This window comes from Heteronotia binoei, chromosome 8, assembly GCF_032191835.1.
Source record: "Heteronotia binoei isolate CCM8104 ecotype False Entrance Well chromosome 8, APGP_CSIRO_Hbin_v1, whole genome shotgun sequence".
NCBI classification, from domain to species: Eukaryota; Metazoa; Chordata; class Lepidosauria; order Squamata; family Gekkonidae; genus Heteronotia; species Heteronotia binoei.
The window spans coordinates 71,059,461-71,076,589 of NC_083230.1; the positions used below are offsets into that span (position 1 = coordinate 71,059,461).

At 39.5% G+C, this 17,129-nt stretch overlaps 1 protein-coding gene across 1 annotated transcript in view; it reads left to right on the plus strand.

The window, feature by feature from the left end:
* ELK3 (ETS transcription factor ELK3) overlaps positions 1-17,129 on the plus strand; it is a 75,090-nt gene that overhangs the window by 42,147 nt on the left and 15,814 nt on the right. The window lies entirely within an intron of this gene.

A 17,129-nucleotide genomic window follows, 5' to 3' on the forward strand; every position in this document is an offset into this window, starting at 1 on the left:
CTGGGGCAGTCATTAGCACCAGTTATTAAATCTTGTTTAGGGATATCCAGAAACACCAAGAAAATTATTATTGAGTTATTGAGTCAAACCATAGCCATGTACACTGTAGGGTTCATGGTTGATTCTTGGTTGTATCCATTTACAAAAAGTGATCTTTTCATTAGCTTTAAACGAAGATCTCATTGAGCATATCTCAATTTCAGAGGCTTTGAAGATCTATTAAAATATTGCTAAGCAGTTCTTTCTATACAGGGATATTGAATACTATATAAAATAGATTTTAGCTGTTTAGTGGTCAATGAGAAGTAACTGAAATAATACATTATTGAAGAAATCTAGTGGTCACATCTTCTGTTCTTTCAAGAACAGCTGCATTTGATTTAATGTTTATGACATGATGGTTAATTTATTTGTCATCGACAGTGTAAATAGAAAAGAAGAGGAATTTAGAAAACAATTTGAAAATGAGTCATTGCAAAATAAAATGAAAAAAATGAGTGACAACTGGTTTTCATTTGTTTGTGAGTAGTTATATATAACCGACTTGCCCACTCTCAAGACAGTGTATTTTTGGTGGTGATTTGGAGAAATCTAATTTCAATTAAACAGTACTACAGGCAATTTACTGTAGTTATTCAAAACTCATCTTTTTTTTAAATTTGTCTTTCCAACCCAAAGTTATAACCGCCTTTCCCGCCAGTATCATAGCCTTAACTAAATTTTGAATACTCCTTTCGATTATCTGGCCTCCTATTGTACTTAATAACATTAGATTAAAATCTATAGTTAGTGTTACATTGCATACTTTTCTAATAGTTTCGATAATTTCCTTCCAAAACATCTTTACTTCCGAACATTCCCACCACATGTGTGCATACCAACCTTTGGAGAATTTACAGTGCCAGCATAATGGGCTTAACCCTGGAATCATGTTAGCTAGCTGTGCTGGTGTCTTATACCATTTTGTAAGGAATTTATATTCAAGTTCTTTAAATTTGGTTACTTTGATTTCTTCTATTCCTTTCATAATTTTATCCGCCATCCTCTCTGATATCTGACCTTCATGGCTCCATCTCCTTTGTAAGTATTCTGTTATTTTATCCTTATTTATTATCATCTTTCTATATATTTTCCCTACCAAACCCTTTTTCTGCTTTGCCATTTCTTTGTATATTACTTCCATTGGTGCATCTATCCAGAGTTCTTCATTTTCGCTAATCATTTTTACTGCCTTATATAGCCCAGCTATTTTTAACCAATATTGTTAACCTATCTCTTCTGTTACTTCCTGTAAGGGTTTAAGATTTCCACTTCTAAATGTATCCCCCACTCTGTGATAACCTTTAAGATTTAACATTTCCCACCAATTAATTTCTTGCACTTCCTTGTTAACAGTTTCGAGGGGTGCCCATCTAGAAACTTTTCCTAACCAATAGGGTTGCCATTTCTTCCAAACTTCTAATGATGCTCTTCTAGGGCCTATTGTTAATTTTAAGTCTTTATTCATAACTTTAGAAAAAATGCCTAATCTTACCTATATTATTATTAGTTTCATTCTCAAAGTTAACCCACTTCTGAGTCTTTTCCTCGCCTATTTCTAATAATGGTTTTAGTTGAAAAGCTTCATAATAATTGTTTAGGTCCAGGATTCCCCATCCAAATTCTGATTTATGACTATAAATTATTCTCTTATGAAACCTGCATTTTTTACTGTCAAATAGCCACTTTTTTAATGCTCTGTTCCATTGTTCAATTTTATTTTTCATTGTTCCCAGAGGCGTTTGAAATAGGTACGTTAACTTTGGTGCTAAAAACATTTTAGCACTCTTTATTCTAGATGATATCCCCAACGTTTTATTTTTCCATCTTTTCATGCCTCTATTTTTCCCACATTTTATCATAATTATCCTTTATCATGTTATCAGTATTTTTTGCAAAACTATACCTAAATATTTAAATTTCTTAACCCCCAATACTATGTTTGTACTCCTATTTATCTCTTGCCTTTTTTCTCTATTTACATTAAAATATATGATTTCTGATTTTACCATGTTGACCCCTAGCCTTGAGCACTTTTCAAAGTCTTCTAGGATAATCTTAACCTCTTTAACTCCCTCTTTAGGGTTTGTCATGATTACGATAATGTCATCTGCAAATAGATTGAGCTTCATTTCTTCGTTACCTATCCTGTAGCCCTCTATTCTTCCCGAATTTCTAATCTGTTCCGCTAATTGTTCAATTGCTATTATAAATAAGAGTGGAGATAGTGGGCAACCTTGTCTTACTCCTCCTTGGATGGGAAATGCTTGTGAATGTTCATTATTTACTCTTACTTTCGCAATTCCTCCTTTATAAATCTCCTGAGTTGCCTGTAAGAACCCTTTCCCTATCCCTATTTTCTTCAATATTTGCCATAAATACTCATGAGAAAGAGTGTCAAAGGCTTTATAAACATCCAATTTTAGTAACCCTGTTTTCTTCTGCTGACCATGCTATAAGACATTGAGAATATTTCTAATGGGGTGTGCTATATTTCTACCTTTAATAAACCCATATTGATCCCCTTTTATGATTGTCGAAATGACTTTCTGTAATCTGTTTGCCAATATTTTTGCAAAGATCTTGTAATCTTGGTTTAACAGGCTTATAGGTCTATATGAACCTACTTCTTCCGGATCCTTCTGAGGTTTTAGGATTAATATTATTTCTGTTTCCCTCCACGTATCTGAGGCATTCTTCCCTTTCAAAACTTTGTTAAAGACTACCTGCATTTCGGGTGCAACCATCTCCATCATTTCTTTATAAAATTCGCCTGTGAAACCATCTAGCCCTGGCGATTTTCCTTTTAAAATTTCTTTTATTACTTCCCTTATTTCCTGAACTGTAATATCACCCTCTAGTAATTCTTTCCCTGTTCAAAACTCATCTTAAACCCAGAGCTTGGTTCAAGAGGTCATGGATGCTTTCATGACAGGGTCATTCCACTGGACCTTCACACATACCCATGAGTAGTGATAAGAGTGTTTGCCTTCATGAGGTCTCCTCATTATTGGATCACTCATGTAGTCTAAATATTTTCCTTCGGGTGGAAGAAGTTAGCGGCGTTGTAGATAAAGACCTGTTGAAATAAATGAGAACTGTCCAAAAAGACTGGTGGAAATTGCATGAATAGGTTGCCAAGGTGGGAGACTTCTCACTTTCATCTGTCTGCTAGAAACATAAACACACATTTCTCCACTACTGGTACATTGTAATCTATATACTAATAGCCAAGTCAGCTAAATATAAGGATACTTAAATCTGGCGATCTTTCTACAAATGTGAAAAATGCCCTAGGTTTGCAGAAGGATCTGAAATCTAAAAAACCCCACTGGGCAGGGTTAAAAATGGTAAAAGATGCACCTGAAGCTTTAACAAACAGAATCCCTCTGTGGCTGTTGCAAGGCAACCACAGCATTCTAGGTTCAGTTTTTGTTAGTAAAAGGCAGGGGGTGGGGACACAGGACTTTTCCAGGCTGCCTAGGCCTTTGAGGGAAGACTCATTGGGCCAGGACTAGCAGCAACAACCAGGCTGTCTTCTACCACCTGACTTATTTGACTCACCTAGGCCTAACAGCTTGCCCAAGCTACCTCCCAGGATTGCAGTGACGATAAAAAGGGGAAGAGGAGGTAGGGTTACCAACCTCCAGGTGATTGGTATAGAATGATAGAATCATGGAAACAGAGAGTAACAAATAAACAACAAAGATACTCCTGTGATTGTATTACTAAGAATATTTACAAACTTTTCAAATCTAATTCATAAATAATTTAATAACATATTCCATTAAACAACACAACATACAAACCCTAATATATATTGTTTCACGTCCAAATACATTACTTCATAACAAAGTTGTGTTCCACAGTACCATGATGTTTCTCCTGGAAACTAATAGATTCAAAGTTGTAACTTGGGAAGTTCTCACCATCCAGTTGATGACGAGTCGAAACTTAGAAGGTTGTCAGCATCCATTTTGATTATTAGTATATTGTTCCAACAATGTTCTGTTGACAAATTTAAATTTCCATTCCAACAAACGTCAGTAGACCAAATGACCTGTAGACCAAATTCATAAAACTTGCAGAAAATGCCAGTTCTTATAGACCTGGTCAAAGCAAGGACACCAATTCCTATTTCCAGCTGACAGATCGCTAGCTGGGAATTCTATTTCACTGCAACATAAAGTCAAAGCTCTATATCATACACATAACCATACTATGAAAAAATGATCTATTAATAGAAATTCATCACAGCGAAACTTATTTTCTTTCCTTGAGCTGGTAGTGTAATTTTAAGTTTGTTGGATGGTTCTTTTCTTTGAAGATTGTGAAGAAAAAATTGTGGTTAATGAAGGTAAGATGTGTTGATGAAGAAAAATACTTTTTCCACATATCAATTCAATTCAGTTCAATTCAGAGACCTTTATTGGCATATCTACAGTCAGAAGCAAATAAAGCATTGTAACACAGCAACAAGGTCTAAGAAAAATTAAGTGCATTTAAAAGCAGTATGGTCGGAAATTTGAAAATTTAAAAATTCCTAAGAGAATTAGCAGCATATAAAACATTGAGCCAAAGGAATCAGATCTAGGATTCTATACAGATAAGTACAGTAAAGGACATCGCTATTTAAAATTTTGAACTTTAAGAACTTCTATAAGAAATTTGGCAACAGCGTTATAATAATAATAATAATAATAATAATAAATTTTATTTATATCCCGCCCTCCCCACCTCGGCAGGCTCAGGGCGGCTAACAACATTTTATAAAAACATACAGTTGTAGATAAAAACCTTAAGATTTAACAATATAAAACATTAAAGCATTAAACTTATTAACATTAAAACCAATCCAATAAGTACAGTTATTCAGCGGTATAGGTCTTCAAACCGCGTTGGCGGATCTTTAATTACCGATCTTCTTAGCAGTCCAAGTGTGCAAGTTTAAAAAGGGTGGTCTTGCAGGCCCTGCGGAACTGATCAAGGTTCCGCAGGGCCCACACCTCCTCGCGTTAGTGATCTCAGGGACCAGATCATTTAAAAGAAATTGACATTTTGACTTAGTATTCAGATACCTTTTGGGATAGAGCCAGGTTTTTTGCAGGGTTACTCATCCAGAGGGCATTCCACAATTATGTACTCTATTGTGTCCAGACAGTTAAGACTACAAGGACATAGCTGTTCTTGTCTTGGGATCTGATGGTATCTGCTATAGAGCATTCTAGAGGGGAGTGCGTTAACCCTTACCAAAAGAAAGTCTCTGCATTGGAAAGGGGTATCAAGATTGTAAAAATACTGGGGCATTTTCCGAAAGTGATTAGTGAGACTAAGCATAGCAGAACAGATATGGGGTTGGGTGGGGAATAGCTTTTGCTGTTCAATATGAAGTAATCATTGTTTGATTAGTTTAAAAAAGTATAAGATTCCTCCAATAATGTTAAATCATCAAGAGGGACACAAATTGGCTTAATTTAGATATAATCTTGGAATTCCAGGCGGCATTGTGCAGTTCTTTTTGCAAAAAAGATATGAGAGAGTCTGGTTCAGTTCTAAAATAGAGCCTAAGCCAATAGTGTGTGTGACGTTAAAATCCAGGCTTTGGTCTTAATTAGGTTTTGTCCAACTTCAGAGCAGATTGTAAAATAAGGCACGCATTTAGGGACACCCATAATTTGTCTGATAAAAATAGCTTGGATATTCTCAACATCGCGATTAAGGGCATTGAACCAAACTGGGATTCCATACAGGACCTGAGGTAGGATTTTAGAGCTGAATATTCTAATCATAGCAGGGACATATTGGCTGAAACCAGATAGCCGGTTTGGGGTGGCTTGCAGCTGCCCTGAAGAAAGCTGGCTAGAAGAAGAGCACCCCGGAGCTTCTGGATGGCACTGGAAGAAGGGGCAGGCCCTGAGCAGCTGGGGAGCATTTGGAACGCTCATGCGTCCCACTCGTGGCTCCCTGGGTGCTTGTAACGTGCCCTCCGGCCTTCCAGATGGCCGGGCGCTGCCTCGGAGCTGCCCCAGTGAAAAGGGACCACTTTCCAAGTGGTGCCTTTTTGAGGTGGTTGGAGCATCCTCAAGGACGGGGTAAGTATGGGACAGGGGTGGGCAGCAGATATTGCTGTCTGGACGGGGTTTTTTGGGTCCACTTCAGAGGCGTCTCAGAGTCAACCCAAAGTGCTGGTCTGTAATCAGCCATTGATTGGCATTAGTAAAGAAGAAAGATTTAAGTTGGGAAAGGGAGATCCTCGCCAGTTTTATAGCACTGCTTCTGTGAGCTGCCCAGTTGAGGTTGTAGTTAAAAGTAACACCAAGATATTTATAACATTTAACTTGTTGAATTCTAACATTCCCAATGTGCTATCTAAAGGGGGCCCATTTTTTTGGAAAATACTACTATGTTTGTTTTAGCATAATTAATTGTAAGCAAATTAGCATGGCAGTAATTGTTGAAAGCTTCTAGGTGTCTTTGGAGACCAATTTTGGTGAAAGATAAAATCGCAGTGTCATCTGCATATAAGATGACAGGTACTGGTTGGCCTCCTAGTCTTGGTGGATGACCATTAACAAGCTCCAAGGAGCTAGCCAAATGGAAGAGGAAAAGATTAAACAGAAGTGGTGCAAGGATGCATCCTTGTTTAACGCCTTTCTTAGATGGAATTTTGTTTGTCAGGAGAATATTTAACTTGACTTGTAGTAGCTGTGTGTAGTTTTTTTATAAGAAAAAGAAGATGTAAGTCAATTCCAAGTTTAATCAATTTGTCCACATATTTCAACATTACCCCCCCCCCCGAGTTGCCCACGTGCATACACTTCCAGGTGCACTTCCAGAGTTAAGCAATGATCAGTAGTGGAAAAGCTTCTCCTAAAGCTGATTTGTTCCCAGGCTAGAATTCTATTGCTCTCAATCCGTTCTACTAATTTGTGGTTCAAAAGGAAAGAATATAATTTCCCAGCAGATGATAGGAGGCGAATTGGACAATAGTTGACCAGATCAAAATTATTGCCCTTTTTAAAAACTGGAACAATTATAGAATGCTTCCAGACTGGAGGGATTTCTTCCATCTGATTTATTTGAGAAAAAACAGGTGCTAGATTTCTTCTCCACCATGACAAATTTGGTTTGAGAAGCTCAGTTGGGACCTTATCTGAGCCAAGAGCTTTGCCGTCTCTCATTTGATAGATCTTATTTCATACATCTTTCTCCAGTACAGGGGCCCAATTAGGGAGGTCATCTGGCATTCGGTCCTCTACCCAATTATCGTTGGAAGATCTAGAGCAAAACTGCTCCTTAAGATATCTCGTCCATCTGGAAGCAGAGATACATGATGGCAAGTTGAATCTCAAATTCATAACCATAGCAACAACTTCCCAAAAATTTAATAAATCGTTAAGTGATGTAATAAGGGAGTTCCAGACTTTGTACTTTTCTTCTCTCTTTTAATCCTGAATTAGTTTTTGTACCTTTTTTTTTGAGGTCCAGTAATTTTCCTAGAACATATAAAGTATTATCTCTTTTAAATTCTCTATGTAGTTACAGAATCCTTTCCTCCCCGTAGTTTTGCACTCAGAACCAAACCTTTTTTCGGGAGGGTTCAGATACGTTCATGGATTTAAATGGGCTTATATAGAAAGGCTCAGATAAGGTAAAGAGATCATATAGTAGCTCTAATGAGGATGTAACTGGTAAGATCTAAATATTTCATCCTTGATAGAGCTGACTTCAGTTGACTTCAGCATATTCCAAATGCTCCCTTCCAGTTGCTGGGGCCAGGAGACTCAACATATTTTATTACCTTGCTGCAGCAATTACCCTTGTCCATTTACAGGAAAGCAATTCTCAACTTGAGAAATCATAATGAGAAAGGTGGGAAAATGATCTCTGTCCATGAATTCCTGTACAGAATGGCTCTTTATCAAGTGTAAAAAGTAAAGAACCACCAGGAAAGTGATCATTAACACTTGCCACTCAGCATTAAACATGTAAAATCTCCTCTATGATTAGTCCTTGTACATCCATTCAATATGGTGAGTCCCTTTAATAAAGAAGATCCAAAGAGTCTCAGGCCTGCTCTGTTAATACAAATATCCTTTGATGACCTTGAGGTCATTAGAGAGAAAAGGCTACCCTCTGGGCTAAACCACAGCCAAGTAACTAGCAAGGCTTCATTATCACTATCAATTCTGGCACTGAAGTCACTTGCTAAAATAGCCATTATATCTGAGAAAGACTCCATTAATTGATCATATAAGCCATTTATTGTATTCCAGTTTTCATTCATAGTTGCCCAACTAGCAGCATGAGGTAAATAAACTGAGACAAAAATCAAAAGGGTAGTCATCCAGAGAGACCAAGTCAGCCCATATCAAATTATGAAAAATCAGAACTTTGGTTGAAGTAATGTTCAACACAGTGGAAATCACACAAACTAGATTGGTCCTGGGTCTCCCTCCCTTCATCCCAGATGAGGTTTTCCTTATAAATGGGATGTAGCCAGGAAGCATAACTCCATTTAAGGCCCATGTTTCTTAAAGGAGAATAATGTCATGTTGGGATGAAAACATGTGGCAACTGAATTTTGCTGTCCCATTCTGCAATGTTCCAACTGAGTGTTTTGATTTGATTGATCTCAACTGGTCATGAATCATCACACAATTCAATACCAGGAGCATAAGGAAAAGAGCACCCATTTTTAAACCAGCTCTGAACACTTGGTTTAAGCAGTACAGGAACCAGAGTAGCAAACTGTTCAAGCAGAGCTAGTGGATTGTTCAAGTGGTACCAGAGCTGGGGTAGTCATGAAGGGGTTAATTCCTAAATAAGGGCTTAATTCCTAAATAAAATACTAGTCCTTAGTAGGCTTAATTCCTAAATAAGGTGGAATTCCATCTACATTTTTTGTGAGTGTGGGAGCTCATGTATAAATGGCCCTGATGGGGTCTTTCCTAGCTTGATAAATCTCTATTTTTTTAAACAACCAGAAGTCTTGCAATCTACCATGGCCTCCCCACAGAAGTTTTGTTTTAGCATGCCACGTGCTCTCCCCTGCTTTCTATTTGAGTGCCTGCTTTCAAGCAATTTAGCTTGTAGCTGTTGCATGCACATGATATTAACTGCTCTAAAAGGGCTCCAAATGAATCTAGAAAGCTGTTATCAACTGCATTTCAATATTTATCTTTCATTAACATAGGGACATGTAACTGTTGCTTAGGTGCCACACTGCTATTTCCATTCTCCATGAACTGGAGCTGCTTTCAAAAGAACCATACAAAAGTTGTCCTGCTGCCTAATATTACACAGTATGACAATTACTTCAGAACTAAGCTGACATCTATTTTCAAGGTGTAAGTTCAACTACAGCCTTAGTTAGGGTTTCCAAATTCTAACTGGCTCCTTACTTTGCCCTTTAGTCATTATTTCATCTGCAGAAGTTAGCAGGTGGTGATGTTTGTTGTAAAAGCATCACCTGCTCCTTCCTGCCTGGCAAGGGTCTGTTTTTTAAAAAAGTGTAAGAGCAATCTAGGCTGTTTTGTTTCTGGCCAGCCAGCAACCTGGCCTCAGTCAAAGGGTGTGAGAGAGAGAGAGACTAGCTTAATGATGTTTTGAGTTTTGCTGGCACCATGGCTTTTTTCAGACTAAATCTGAAATGACATGTTTAGGTCAAACGTCTTTCTTTAATCATAAATTGGTTTCATGGTGTTGAGAATATAAAAGGCTGATCCTTGATGGACAGAATGAGTGTCTCTGCAGCTGTCTCTTTCCCTTTACTCCAGATGTTCAATAGCTTTTAACTTCTCTAGCATTGCATCTCTGGCATCTGTGACCTACTACCTGTGCCATGCACCTGGTAGTATCAAGGGGCTGGCATGCTAACCCTGAAAGGTTCAGTTTGCCTTGTTAGCACTGGAGTTTAAGTTTGTTTTTAGGAAGGGGCTAGTGGGAACCAAAGGTAATTATTCTCCTTCATTGCTGTCTTCTCGCTGGAGAGGTTAACATGAAGCCGTCCGAGCAGTGATAAGTCTGAAAGTTTAAGATAATGGCTTGTATCTGTTTAGGGATTTCTGTTGGATGGAACAAATTTCTGCCTGTGGCTCATGATTTAGGCCAAGCACAAGATGATAAATTGTGACAAGGAGTGGGTGGAAGCAGCAGTCATTGAATGGCTAAGATGTAATTTGATCCTTCCCTCCTATTCCAAGTCTTCGTTGTTGTTCAGTCTCACAGTTGAGTCTGACTCTTTGTGAACCAATGGACAAAGTCATGCCAGGCCCTCCTGTCTTCTACCATCCTCTGAAGTCTGTTCAAATTCATGTTAGTTACATCAGTAACCCTGTCCAGCCATCTCATCTTTTGCCATCCCCTTCTTCTTTTGCCTTCTGTTTTTCCCAGCATCAGGGTCTTCTCCAGTGAGTGCTCCCTTCTCATTTGGTGGCCAAAGTATTTGAGCTTCAGCTTCAGCATCTGACTTTCCAGGGAACAGTCAGGGTTGATTTCCCTTAGGACTGACTGATTTGATCTTCTTGCAGTCCAAGGGACTCTCAAGATTCTTCTTCAGCACCACAGCTCAAAAGCATCAATTCTTCTGCATTTGGCCTTCCTTATAGTCCAACTCTCACAGCCATACATTACTACTGGGAATACAATTGCTTTTAATATACAGACTTTTGTTGACAGGGTGATGTCTCTACTTTTTATTATACGGCCTAGGTTTGGCATAGCTGTCCTCCCAAGGAGAAAACGTCTTTTTATTTATTTATTTATTTATTTATTACTTTCCATTTATATCCCGCCTTCTCCGCAAGCGGACTCAGGGCGGCTTACAACATCATAAAAAACAATCAATCCAATAAAACATATAAAACCATAATTTACATATATCAACTTTAAAACCATTCTATAGCATTCTATAATGTCATGGCTACAGTCACCATCTGCAATGATCTTGGATCCCAGAAATGTGAATATCACTACTTCCATGTCTGCCCCTTCTATTTACCAAGGTATGATGGGGCCGGATGCTATGATCTTAGTTTTTTTGATGTTGAGTTTCAAGCCTACTTTTGTGCTCTCCTCTTTCACCCTCAACAAGAGGTTCTTTAGGTCCTCCTCACTTTCTGCCATTAGAGTGTGTCATCTGCATATCTGAGGTTGTTGATGTTTTTCCCAGCAAACTTAATTCTGGCTTCTGCTTCATCCAGGCCAGCATTCTGCATGATGTACTCTGCATATAAATTAAATAAGCAGGGTGACAATATACATCCTTGTTGAACTCCTTTTCTTATTCTAAATCAATCAGTTGTTCCATATCCTGTTCTGACAATCAAAGACTTTAGCATAGTCAATGAAGCAGAAATAGACGTTTTTCTAATGCTCCCATTCTTTCTCCATAATCCAGCGAATGTTAGCAATTTGATCTCTAGTTCCTCTACTTCTCCGAAACCCAGCTTGAACTTTTGGTAGTTCCCGATCTACATACTCCTGAAGCTTAGCTTGTAGGATCTTTAACATGACCTTGCTGGCATGTGAAATGAGTGCAATGGTGCAATAATTTGTACATTGCTTGGCATTACCATTCTTTGGGATTGGAATATAATTGATGTTTTCCAATCCTGTGGCCACCGTTGCATTTTCCAAATTTGCTGACATAATTGTGTACATCACTTTAACAGCATCGTCTTTTAGGACTTTGACTAGCTCAACTGGGATACCGTCATCTCCGCTCGCTTTGTTGTTAGTAATGCTTTCTAAGGCCCATTTGACTTCACACTCCAGAATGTCTGGCTCGAGGTCAGCAATTTGTCATGGTTGTCAAGGTCATCGAGATCCTTCTTGTATAATTCTTCTGTGTATTCTTTCCACCTGTTCCTGATCTCTTCTGCTTTTGTTAGGCCGCAACTGTTTTGTCCTTTATCATGGCCATCTTTGCATGGCCATCTTTGTTCCCTTGATTTCTCCAATTTTCTTGAAGAGATTTCTTGTCCTTCCTTGATTGCTTTGCATTGTTCCTTCAGGAAGGCCTCCTTATCTCTCCTTGCTGTTCTCTGGAAATCTGCATTCAGTTGGGTGAATCTTTCCTTTTCACCTTTGCCTTTCGCTTTCCTTCTTTCCTCAGCTATTTGTAAAGCCTCATCAGACAGCCACTTGCATTTCTTGCATTTCTTTTTCTTTGGGATGGTACTGATTGCTGCCACCTGTACAATGTCATGAAACTCCGTCCACATTTCTTCAGGCACTCTGTCTATAAACTCTAGTTCCTTAAGCCTATTCTTCACCTGCACTATATATTCATAAGGGATGTGATTAAGTTCAAACCTGAATGGCCTAATGGCTTCCCCAGTTTTCTTCAGTTTAAGCCTGAATTTTGCAATGAGTAGCTCATGATCTGAGCCGCAGTCACCTCCAGGTCTGTAGGGAGCTTTTCCATCTATTAGCCTTTGACCGGCTTCATTTTGTTCTCCAAGGCCAAACTTGTCAGTTGTTCTGGTTATCTTTTGACTTCCTACTCTGACATTCCAGTCCCCTATGATGAGGAGGACATCTTTTTTTGGTGTTAATTGTAGAAGATGTAGATCTTCATAGAAATGGTCCACTTCGGCCTCTTCTGTGTCAGTGGTTGGGGCATAGACTTGGATTACTGTGATACTGAATGGTTTGCCTTGGATACGGACCAAGATCATTCTGTCATTTTTGAGATTGTATTACTGCCTTCCTCACTCTCTTGTTAACTATAAAGGCCACACCATTTCTTCTATGGGACTCTTGCCCACAGTAATAGATGTAGTGATCCTCTGAGTTAAATTCACCCATTCCTGTCTATTTTAGTTCACTGATTCCCCAGATGTCGATGCTTAGTCTTGTCATCTCTTGTTTGACCACATCCAGCTTACCTTGATTCCTAGATCTTAAATTCTACTTCCAGTGCAGAATTGTTCTTTGCAGCATCGGACAATTCTTTCACCATCAGACACATCCACAGCTGAGTGTCCTTTCGGCTTTGGCCCAGCTGCTTCATTCTTTCTGCGGTTACTTGTACTAGCCCTCCACTCTTCCCCAGTAGCATATTGGGCACCTTCTGACCTGAGGGGCTCATCTTCTAGTGCCATATCTTTTAGCTTTTTTTACTGTCCATGGGGTTTTCTGGGAACGATACTGGAGTGGGTTGGCATTTTCTTCTCCAGTGGATCGCATTTTATCTGGGATCTCAGCTGTGGCCTTTCCATCTTGGGTGGCCTTGCATGTCATAGCCCACAGCCTCACTAAACCGCACAAGCCTTCTCACCATGTCAGGGCTGCAATCCATGAGAGATTGTCCATGAGAGAGGTCTAGCTGATCACAAAATGCTTGGGAACATATTTTGCTCAATTGCCTTTTCAATTGTAGATGTATAGCCACTTTCCCAGATTGTGGATGATAAGGACCCTCCCACACACATGAACAAACATGTGGACAAAGGAGACCCGATAGATATTGTTTACCTTGACTTCCAGAAAGCTTTTGATACAGTTCCTCATCAAAGGCTCCTTAGTAAGCTCGAGAGTCATGGAGTAAAAGGACAGGTCCTCTTGTGGATCAAAAACTGGCTAATTAATAGGAAGCACAGAGTGAGTATAAATGGGAAGTCTTCGCAGTGGAGGACAGTAAGCAGTGGAGTGCCGCAGGGCTCAGTACTGGGTCCCATGCTCTTTAACTTGTTCATAAATGATTTGGAGTTGAGAGTAAGCAGTGAAGTGGCCAAGTTTGCGGATGACACTAAATTGTTCAGGGTGGTGAGAACCAGAGAGGATTGTGAGGAACTCCAAAGGGATCTGTTGAGGCTGGGTGAGTGGGCGTCAACGTGGCAGATGAGGTTCAGTGTAGCCAAGTGCAAAGTAATGCACGTTGGGGCCAAGAATCCCAGCTACAAATACAAGTTGATGGGATGTGAACTGGCAGAGACTGACCAAGAGAGAGATCTTGAGGTCGTGGTAGATAACTCACTGAAAATGTCAAGACAGTGTGCGATTGCAATAAAAAAGGCCAACACCATGCTGGGAATTATTAGGAAGGGAACTGAAAACAAATCAGCCAGTATCATAATGCCCCTGTATAAATTGATGGTGCGGTCTCATTTGGAATACTGTGTGCAATTCTGGTCACTGCACCTCAAAAAGGATATTATAGCATTGGAAAAAGTGCAGAAAAGGGCAACTAGAATGATTAAAAGTATGGAACACTTTCCCTATGAAGAAAGGTTAAAACGTTTGGGGATCTTTAGCTTGGAGAAACGTCAACTGCGGGGTGACATGATAGAGGTTTACAAGATTATGCATGGGATGGAGAAAGTAGAGAAAGAAGTACTTTTCTCCCTTTCTCACAATACAAGAACTCGTGGGCATTTGATGAAATTGCTGAGCAGTCGGGCTAGAACGGATAAAAGGAGGTACTTCTTCACCCAAAGGGTGATTAACATGTGGAATTCACTGCCACAGGAGGTGGTAGCAGCTACAAGCATAGCCAGCTTCAACAGGGGGTTAGATAAAAATATGGAGCAGAGGTCCATCAGTGGCTGTTGGCCACAGTGTTTATATATGTGTGTGTGTGTGTGTGTGTGTATATCTATCTATATATATATAAATTTTTTTGGCCACTGTGTGACACAGAGTGTTGGACTGGATGGGGCATTGGCCTGATCCAACATGGCTTCTCATGTTCTTATGTTCACTCCCAATACAGAGGTCATCTGAGTTTCTTGAAATCATAAAGATACCTTGAATCCAAAGATCTGTCAGAAAGGAATCTGTCAGAGGCAGCTGAGAGTGGAGGTAGTGTTGTGGTTATCATCATCAGCTGCTTTACTTTTTAATACTAACTTATTTATTTTATGTATTTAAAATTTTAATGCCAACTTTCCGCCCAGTTATGGTCCTGAAGGTATTGATAGAGGAAGACAGACAAATCTCCCTTGCGAGAGAATTCCAAAGTTTTAGTGCCGCAACTTAGAAAGCTCTTTCTCAGGTTGCCACCAGTCTAGCCTCAGATAGTGGTGGGAACTGAAGCAGGGCCTTCAAAGAGTGAGTGGGTAGGTTTATATGGAAGAAAGTGGTCCTTGAGGTACATTGGTCCCAGGCCCTACAGGGCTTTTGTCAATACCTCCCTTTTGAATTGAGGAGTTTGGAAGCCAGCATAGATAGAACAAGACTAGAAGGGATATGGTCCTTATGACCAGTCAGCAGTTTAGCCACATCATTCTGTACCAACTGCAGCTTCCAGACAGTCTTGAAAGACAGCCCCACACAGAGCTCATTTTCATTAATCTAACAGGGCTTGCATCACAGTGGAAGATCTTTTCTGCCTAGGAAGGGCTGCAGTTGGCTTACTAGTCAAAACTGCTGAAAGGCACCCATGGTCACTGCTGCCACTTGTTTATCTAATAGGAGCCTGGGTTCTGGAGCACCCCCAGTCTGCAAAGCTGCTTCTATCCAGTACAGGAGATGACCCATTTTTCTGAATCAGACATACCCCCGCCAATAACATCTCTGTTTTTTTCAGGATTAAGAGACCCACTTCACATCTTAATATAGTACTGCTGAGGTTCTTATGTCATTTTATAAAGAAAATACATTCCTTGAATATTGCCTGTCATGGTGAGACCTAATACATATCATGACTCAAGGAAAAGTAGCAAATCCCAGTCTTGTTCTGGTTGAATAAATGGTGGTGCTAGTGGAAATTCCTCTCAAGGTGCAGCCAACCTGTAGGGTTTGCAAGTCAAGAGACATTCAGAAGTAGATTGCAATTGCCTTCTTCTGTTTAGAGACCTTGGAACTCACCCATCCAAATATTAACCAGGACTGACCCTGCTTAGCTTCTGAGATCTGACAAGATTGAGCTACCCTGGGCCATCCAGGTCAGGTCAGGTCAGTCAGATAAATACCAGCTTCTAATACAGGGGGGTGTTCAAACATCTAGTGTATAAAGCAGATGTAGAATCACTTCAGGGTTACTGTGTCCTGTCAAAAGTAACTTGGGAACGAAATTAAACCCCAGAGAATGATTAGGGGTCATGGACAATTTCAGAAAGGCAATAAAACTGCGGGTGAACAGAGAATGTGAGGAAAACATAAAAGCCTTTCTACTCCAAACTTGTCAGATTTCTACATGATCAGTCCTTCAAGAAATCTTTCCTTACTGCAACCTCATGATTATTTACAGCCATTTATGGGGAAGGAATGTGAGATTCTGTGCTTTACTCTGGGAAGGTTTGATACTCGGTAACATTATAAAATATAACTCCTGATGGGAGTACCTGGATTCCAGCAAGTACTGTGGTGTTCCTTCTCTAAGGATTGAAATATTAGTTATAGGAACTCAGTTCCATTCATTGTAAATCCATGTTTGGTTTAGAAAGTGTAGTGTGCACAAATCCCCTATTTTTAAAAAAATGAGATTCCAGCATCTCGGTGATTAGAGCTTAGTTTTGATTATGCCAGAAGGCATGTGGTAGAACAGTGAGCTCCAAACAGTGATCAACTTGCTCTATGACACTAAAAAAGGAAACAGTTATTTTGGGAACAAAAGCCAGAGAGTTTGTGACTCTTTTAAAAATAAATGACCTGACAGTTGCTTTCTGAGCTGTGGGCTGCTTGCTTAGAGAAATTTCAGCTTTATTCATGAGTCATTCAGTTGAAAATAGCAGCCAGTGAGCACAGAAAAGTCATCTAGTTAGATAGACTGAGGCTGCGATCTAGTACGCTCTTGTGTCAGAGCAAGCACCACTTCCCACAGTGGGACTTTTTTCTGAATAAACTTGCATAGTGGATTGTGTTGTATGACTGTGATGCTGTGCAGTCTTGCTTGGTATTAAGTCAGTCCCATTGAGCTCAGTGAGACTTACATCTAACACAGGATCAAGTATCTGGAATTGTTCTGGCTGGTAACATATCTTCTGTTGTATAAAATATGCCAAATGCTCTTGATTCTTCTTTAGAGATTAAATGAGAGGGTTATTTCTGGCATTAAATTTAATATGAAACTTTGCTTTTCGATGATAACCTAAGTGTAAAGATCTAGGGATCTTAGCAAGACCTGCTCTTTCAGGTGCCTC